This window comes from Lagopus muta, chromosome 5 (assembly GCF_023343835.1).
Source record: "Lagopus muta isolate bLagMut1 chromosome 5, bLagMut1 primary, whole genome shotgun sequence".
NCBI classification, from domain to species: Eukaryota; Metazoa; Chordata; class Aves; order Galliformes; family Phasianidae; genus Lagopus; species Lagopus muta.
Genome location: NC_064437.1, coordinates 27,824,315 through 27,832,234, shown reverse-complemented (window position 1 = coordinate 27,832,234; position 7,920 = coordinate 27,824,315). Strand labels below are relative to the sequence as shown.

The window sequence follows — 7,920 nt, the reverse complement described above, 5'->3', positions numbered from 1 at the left end:
AACTGGAGCATTATACTCTCTGAAATCTATGATACTGTGCCATATCATCCAATTACCTGTTCATGCAGTTAGAATTTCCCCTTACAATAGATACTGTAAGTAAATCTATCCGCTGCTGTGGTTCAGAGTATGTCTACTAATTTCAGTTTGCATGTCCCTCTACTGTAGCTGATGAGTATCAGCCAAGCCAGAGGGCTGGAACTAGCATCAGGTGATATTAATCTAAGAATATCTTGTGAATATTCACTCTTCAGAATAAGATGAAATTGTTCTCCTCTGGGCTTCTTTGCCAAGAGTTTTTGAACACTGTGCTACTTGTAGCAAAGAAGGGACCAGATGTAAAATAGAAATGCATAAATAGGGGTATAATTAATACTATTTTGCCTCAAAGCCAAATATTAACATACTAAAACAGTATAAAAATGACATACATGTAGCTTGTAAATGTTATGGCTTAGCAAGGCACAGTATATGCATATTTCATATGCTTAGGTGAGAGATGTGAACATCAAAGATGCATGTATATTTTAGGTACACAAAAGAGGCAGTGAGAGAACAGCTAGTTGTAAAATAAAAAAACAAAACAAGATAAGCACAAGAGACTACAAATACACAGGACATCCTGTGTATTTCAACAGAAAGTTGAAATGTCTAAAGCACTACAAAATAAGTAGTATCAGGAGCAATTGAGTACCCCCTCTTGGGAGGCATAAAGCTAGGTAACATAAAAACAGCAGGGATCAAGGAAAGAAAAGAAATAGAATAGCATGCTGCAATTCTCATTACTGAGAGAGAGCTCCCATGCTCTCATCCTGATCTCATACACCTACGACAACCAGGAATTGCAAACCATCAATGTAATCTGCATGACATTATCTGTGTGATACCATGTACTCACACCTAATTTAGATTGTGTTTAAGAGGAGTAGTTTTATATGTAGTGATGTTTAATAATTTTAAGTACTGTTAACTGAAAAGTATAAGAACTAGTCATTAAACAAAATACGTTGTTAATAAATGATTTTTAGAAGTTCAAATTTGGCTGAGCTCTTGGTTCTCTGAACGTACCATGGTGTTCTGCAATTTCTTATATTCATGCATTTGTGTGTTGACGTGGCCGTATTTGTATAAATACATTTATAAACACACAGTCACATGGTGCATGTACCTGTTCACCCATCAAGGTGGATAATGTCCCAGTTTGATTAAGAAGATATTATAGGAGACTGTACAGTACCTTGGCAAAATCAAACTCAAAATCTCCACAACCTATTGAAGATGCTAACGGGTTGTCTTATAAGGACAACTCCCAGCTGTCTCTATAACCCTAAATGCAGCCCACTTGATTTCATGGCCTTGCATGGGCCAAGTTATCTCAGGTAATGCCTGTTTCAAGCAATCTTCATTCGTTGTTGGTAGCTCTTCTCTTCAGAATCCCACATTAAGCTCATGAATCTGGGAGACCTTATGAGTGATTGGAAGATGAAGTCAGTCAATACCACTTCCTTATCTGTTAATAAACTATTACTGCATCTAATATTTCTTAGGTATGTTATAAAAGCAGAAGATGAACTGTTCTGAACTTGCAAATGAACATTACAAAACATATGCAAATATGAGAGTACTAGTTTTATAGTTACTAGAGTCTCCAAGAAAGTCTGCAGGTGCAGCACTGAACTTGGAGGTTCAGGAACTGCAGATTCATGAGCTTACATGCAGTGAGATTCTGGAGTGCCTTTAACTGACTTACGTAATAAAGACTTCTCGGTGAAAATGCATTTGAGCTGAAGTAGTGAATTCCCACACTGGAATAGATAGTCCTTTCACCTTTCCTTTAGTCTTGTGGCTGCAACTTCTCTTTTTGACTTTTGCTTCAGTCTGACTCAGTTTGCTAAAATAATTTAATTTTGCCAGATAAGAAGAAGCAAATAGTTATATAGCTGATACTTATAATAAGGGAAGAAACTGACCTCTTTTAGTTGTACTGAGCTATTAGATCAACAGAAATGTAATAAGCAACTTTATTATTAAATTTATTTAGACCCTTTTAGGGTCTTTAGTACCCCAAGTTGCATCTATAGGCTGTGTGCAGCCAAACAGGAAAATTCCAGCATGTAACAAAACGGTTTTAAGTAATTAGTTTTATACACAAATGTTTGTAAGTGTCATTATTTCAGCCATGTTAGCTCTTCTTGAATGGTTAGTCAACTGTTTAGAAAGGTTGTAACTTAAATGAGATGTAGAAGGCTTCTAAGTGCCACATTTTGCAGCATGTCTGTAAGTACTGCAGCTACAATCTAAAAATACTCCTTGTATTGTAAACACCACTGCATCATTTGTTAAAACATGAATTAATGAAGTCCTTAGATTTTTCCACTGCATTAGGCAATACTTGACTATACCAGAGAGTACTCTACTGAGAATTCTGCAGCAATCATTTATGTTTTTTCAATAGCAGCTTTACCTCCCTCTTCTCTTCTTTGTTGTGGAAGTTGGTATTTTTCAGTGTCAGCACCCTCCCCCAAAGTCAAATCCATGCCCTCTGGTTTTGCTTCTGTTTGAACTTTGTGGAATGGTCTTTTGAGTGTATATATTAATTGCATTAATTCTGCTTTGTACTTTGTCATCTACATAAAATGATAGTGATACAGTTCTCTACACAATTGATAAATTCATTTAGAATTCATGAGCAAAATAGCCAAAGCATTATCTTTTCATTCTAGTAGAAGACTAAGCACCCACTCAGCTGAGTGTCTTCAGCTGGCATTCAGCTTCTCTGGGCAACCTGGTCCAGCGCCTTACCACCCTCTCAGTGAAAAATTTTCCCCTAAAATCTGATCTAAATCTCTCCTCTTTCACTTTAAAAACCATTCCCCGTTGTTCTGTCACTACTTATCCATGCAAAAACCTCAGTCCCTCTCCTGTTCATAAGCTCCCTTTAAGTACTGGAAAGCTGCAGTGTTTCCCTGGAGTTTTTTCTCCTGCTGGCTGAACAAGCCCCCTCACTCAGCTTGATGTTATGTACAAACTTGCTGAGGGTCACTCAATTTCACTCAATTCCACTGTCTGTGTCACTGATAAAGGTGCTGAAGAGCACTGGTCCTAAGATAGACTCTTGGGGACACCACTTGTGGCCAGCCACCCAGACCTAGAGTCACTGACTACAACACTCTGATTGTGACCATCCTACTAACTCTTTGTCATTCAAACTCTTATCTGCCTAATTTAGAGATAAGGATGTGGTGCAGGATCCTGTCAAAGGCCCAGTCGAATCCCAGGTAGATGATGTCACCTTTCTTTTTCCACTCCATCACAGTAGACTGCCAGTTTTGTCAGGCACAATCTGCCCTGGCTGCAGCCATGCTGGGTCTCAGATGATCTCCTCATTCTTCATGTGCCATAACATAGCTTCTAGGAGGATCTGCTCCATCATCTTCCCAGGCACAGGTGTGAGGCTCATTGGCCTGTAGTTCCTCAATCTTCATGTCACCCTTTCCTAAAAATGAAAACAGTGTTTCCCTTTTTCCAGAGTTCCAGGCTTAGCAACATCAGCCAGTTCTTTCAGGGCCCTGGAGGTTTCTCTTACTTGTGTCTCTGACACACTGCTTAAGGCACAAAGGGTGGTTGTTGTTGTTGTTCCCCCCTCCCCCCCCCCCATCTGTGAAATCTGGACTAGCTGTATATACATGCAGGTAGACATGTTTTAGGCATTAAGACAGATAGTGAAACCCTCAGAAATGCATATAACCCCACCTTCTATCATTTGCAGCTGGTACATGGGAATGCAGAACTGAATAAAGCTCTGCCCAGTTTCTACACATCTGTGCAAATTGATCTGCTTTCACTTTCACATCACTACAAAAATGTGATACCATAATAAAACTTGTATTTTTCTTATGGGTTCCAAAATTTGGTTAGATTCCCTTGTTCCTCGTTTCAGAGTTTTATGAGTACTGTGAGCTGTTAAGTCAAGCGTTACCAACAAACTCCATGCATTGTGGAACTATTTTATAAGGATGTAATATTTGTGAAGTAAATCTCTAGTGACACATTTGAAAATACAAGCTGGAATTACTACTGTAACTTCACACTTAAAATAATTTATATAACATAAAATTATTTGTTTGTTTTTCCTATGGAAGGGATATCTGGGAAAAACTAATAAATAAAAAAAGTTGTGACTGGATTGAGCAACAAAGTTTTAATGGTCTACTGAACAGATGAAGATCAGAACAACTAACTGCTCTGCTCTTGCTGAAGAACGCCCAGGTTTTCTCCTAAAGGTGGTTAAGTAACAAATCGCACTTAACTATTTAGAAGATTCTGCCATCTAGTGATTGGACTTGCTGTTTGAACATTCTGTGTGTCCCTTCAGCTGACATTGATGGTTGGACTTATGATGATGATCTTAGTGTTCTTTTCTAACCTTAATTAATCCGTTATTCTATGATCCTAAGACATCCTCTACACCTGTGAGCAGCTCAGTCTGATGTTAACTTCATAAACATAATTGTTTTTCCTAGCTGGAAATCATTTAACGTCTATCCAGCATTTATCTGCTATGATTATTGATAGAAAGTCAAATTCAGAATATTTTGTATGCTTATTTATTTCCTGAGTAATAATCTCTGGGAATGTAAGCAGTGGCTCTCTGCTGCACCTTTAACCTGTCTTGCTCTTATTATGATTTAAAATGCTGCTTTACAAGGATAGCTCTTGACAAACAGGTAGCAATATTAGACTACTAATGTAACTGTAGTGTGTTATTCTTTCCCCTATTATGTGTTCAAGTAAGAAAGTGCATAACATACACTTTTCGATGACCATCCACTCTCCATTTACAGCATTTTTTCCCCCATTTACAGCATATTACATAACAAGTTCTATTGTCCAACTTTCAAACATTTCTAAAAAATAATTTTCACCTCTGATTTTTTTTTTTTTAATGTTTTAGGCTCAAAAATTAATAACATCAGCACCAGATTTGTGTCTTTTGATGACAGATTGGGAGATAAAGCAATTCTCTTCTTCCAGATATTTCTTGCTTTGCTGTTGTGGCCCCTAAGAAAAAAATGACTTTGATCCATATTTTCTGCTAAATGAAAACGCCTAACAGACTGGATCCACCTTTTGTAATTTGTAGATTAAAACAGATCAGAAAAAGTACTCCTTTTTTATTTGACAGCTGTATTTACAATTGTTATTATTATAAAAATTACTTTAAAGAAGTCTTGACAACTCCGTCTTGATTTTTTAAGTGCTAAAATGGACTCTTGGAAATGATGTCTCACTGCAATCAGTGTTATGTCTGTTTTATGACAGATGAACAGCTGTAGACAATAGGAATGCACAGAGAAACAGCATCTACTTTAAACCAAACCTCACCTGATTTCTTAAGACAGTGTGATGATGTCTGGCTATTGCACTGTTGTTTTTCCTAAAGCAACAAGTGAGGATGCACAGCAAGCTTGATCTAGTGATTTTAGGTCTACTGAGTGCGGGCTGCCTTGCACACTCCTCATTTTTCAGCAGGATTTTTCTGGCTTCTTGGTTGTTTCAGTGACAACATTTCTTCCTCCAACTCCTTTGCTGTTTATTCTGCCCTAATACTGGATTTAGATGAGTGTCCTTCTGTGCTGTATCACACATGTAACTATTAGGGCATGGGTGTCCAACCTTTTGTCTTACCTGGGCCACACTGTGTGAAAAGGAATTGTCTAGGGCTGCATACATGAAGGCTGCTCCAAAAGTAATGCTGCCTAATTATCTCCATGGAAACTATAATAAATATGAAAAGCACAATATTGCAACTTAATAGAGCAGACTCTCAGCCACAAAGCACTTCTCAGCATAGTCACCCTCATTTGCTGTGCATTTTCACCAACAACGAACAAGAGCCTGTGTGCTGCACTCAGAAAAATCTGCACCAGCAGATGTGTCCAGCTGTTGCCACTGCTGAAATGCACCACACATGTTGTATAATCAATGAATATTAAGATGTTATAATTACAAAATAAACAAGAGAGTTTGGCAAAGCAGATAATGATAACAGAAAGAGAATAGACAGAAAGCTTACCCCTATCCTGGGCTCACTTACAAAACTGCAGCAGAGCAGATCTCCTGAAAAGATGCTTCCCCTCTGGTAGCCAGCTCTTAAATAGGTCTAGGAGGGGTTGAGCCAGGCAGCACAGGTGAATTACCTTCACCTGTGCTCCTGTGGCTGACTCATTGCTCACCTCAGGTGATCAATCAGAGGTTCAGTCCATGACTCAGCAGTTCCCATACACGTGCCTTTACTGTGTTCTCAACTGCTGTTTGATTCCCATCAACGTTCAGCAACTATTGATGCTTGTCAGATGGGGCCACTTTTTCTGCATGGGGGAATTCAGTGTCGTGAATTTGCTTCATATGCAATTCCATGTCAGATGCTTTTCTGTCAGAACTGCCCCTCTGCTGCCATTTGTCACGCAGCAACAACATGGAACAGGATATTGGTGAGAAAGTGCCATCCCACCTGTATCCACCTCTGATATTGTGGGCCAACATCATAAAATTGGAGACATTACTTTTGGATCAGCCACCATCTAATATATACTTAATCTATATAAGTAATAATACTTATTTTAATTTTTAATGTTTATTATCAAAACATAAAAATGAGAACAGCAAAACCATCAAACTGGTGGATTATGTGGCCCGATTTCTGTGACACTAACACATCAGGCTGGTTTGGTGGCAGTGGATGCAATTCATAGTGAGTTCTCAAGGGATCTCATCAGAGATTTTTGATGAAATTTTACCCTTCCTGTACTTCATCCTTGACGATAATTGTTCACAAATGTGCATATTGCCAAAAGCAATGGCATGACTAAAGCGTGACTGTGAAGTGGGGGATGGACATGCCTGTCTTAGGGCTTTGCTCTTGTTGATGTGAGATGTTGATTGAGAACTGTCAAAATAATAAAGTGCCCTTGAAAGAGGCAGGAATCGTATTTGTTTTTAGCCTGTGAAACTAAACAAGCATACTGAAATGAGGCAAGTATTTTAATCGCAGACTTTTACTGTAAGGAAAGTCAAAAGAAAGCACTCTGAATTAGAAATGTGCGGTAGTTTCTGGGGAAGAGTGCATGTGGCATTATTGTTTGATTTTCCAAGAGTTGACCCCATCCTCTGAAATCTTTCATTGCGACTACTTCAAATGTGAAATGGTTTGCAAACAGCAGTGGTGATGCACCGCATGGTTTAATGGTATTATTAAGACTGTTATTTCAGAAAATGAACGCTTGGGAGGAATAAAGTCTCTCATCTGGGTCCCAGGGGTGATGAAATTGAGACTGGCATGGGTAAAATAACCCATAAAAGGCAATGACAACACAGCACAACTGCAGTACCTTGACAGGGGCCCGCTGAGGAGCTTCTTAGCAATGGTAGTGCAAATGTCTCCATACCATAATATACAGCATCTGAGGAAAGTCAGACAAAACAAAATAAACCTAAATAATGCTAGGGCGTAAAGCTGATATATATAGCACTGCAAACAGAAACAGCATCAGTGGCATGATTTGTGTGAAACTCTCTAGCACTGAACAATATATTGTTAACATAATTTACAAGTAGACTGTCAGGCTACTCATATCTTATTTGCTTAAAGGTCATTTTTTGCATACATGCCTCATTACAGGTGGGTATTCGTGTTGCTTGTAATAATAAAAGCGCACTCTTTCTGTGATATTTTTGGGTTTCTCCTCCGGTATTGGTATTTGTTCAATGAAAAGTACTTGCTAATCCTGAAGCAGTATTCACAGTGAACATACACATGCATACGATTTGTTCCAAATCCTTTATCAAAAATCAATCCTTCTTCTTCCTACTTGAGTTTTAGATTGCAAACATGACAGGGATTACTCAGTCAGAAGTATT

General features: G+C 38.4%; 1 long non-coding RNA gene across 1 annotated transcript; it reads right to left on the bottom strand.

Moving 5' to 3' along the window:
• Positions 1 to 2,733: 2,733 nt before the first annotated feature.
• Positions 2,734 to 6,115, bottom strand: LOC125694088 (uncharacterized). Its single transcript, XR_007377379.1, has 3 exons — positions 6,077 to 6,115; positions 5,689 to 5,778; positions 2,734 to 3,496 (listed from the first exon to the last, which is right to left on the bottom strand). It is a non-coding gene; the product is annotated as an uncharacterized LOC125694088 (long non-coding RNA).
• Between the last annotated feature and the right edge of the window lie 1,805 nt (positions 6,116 to 7,920).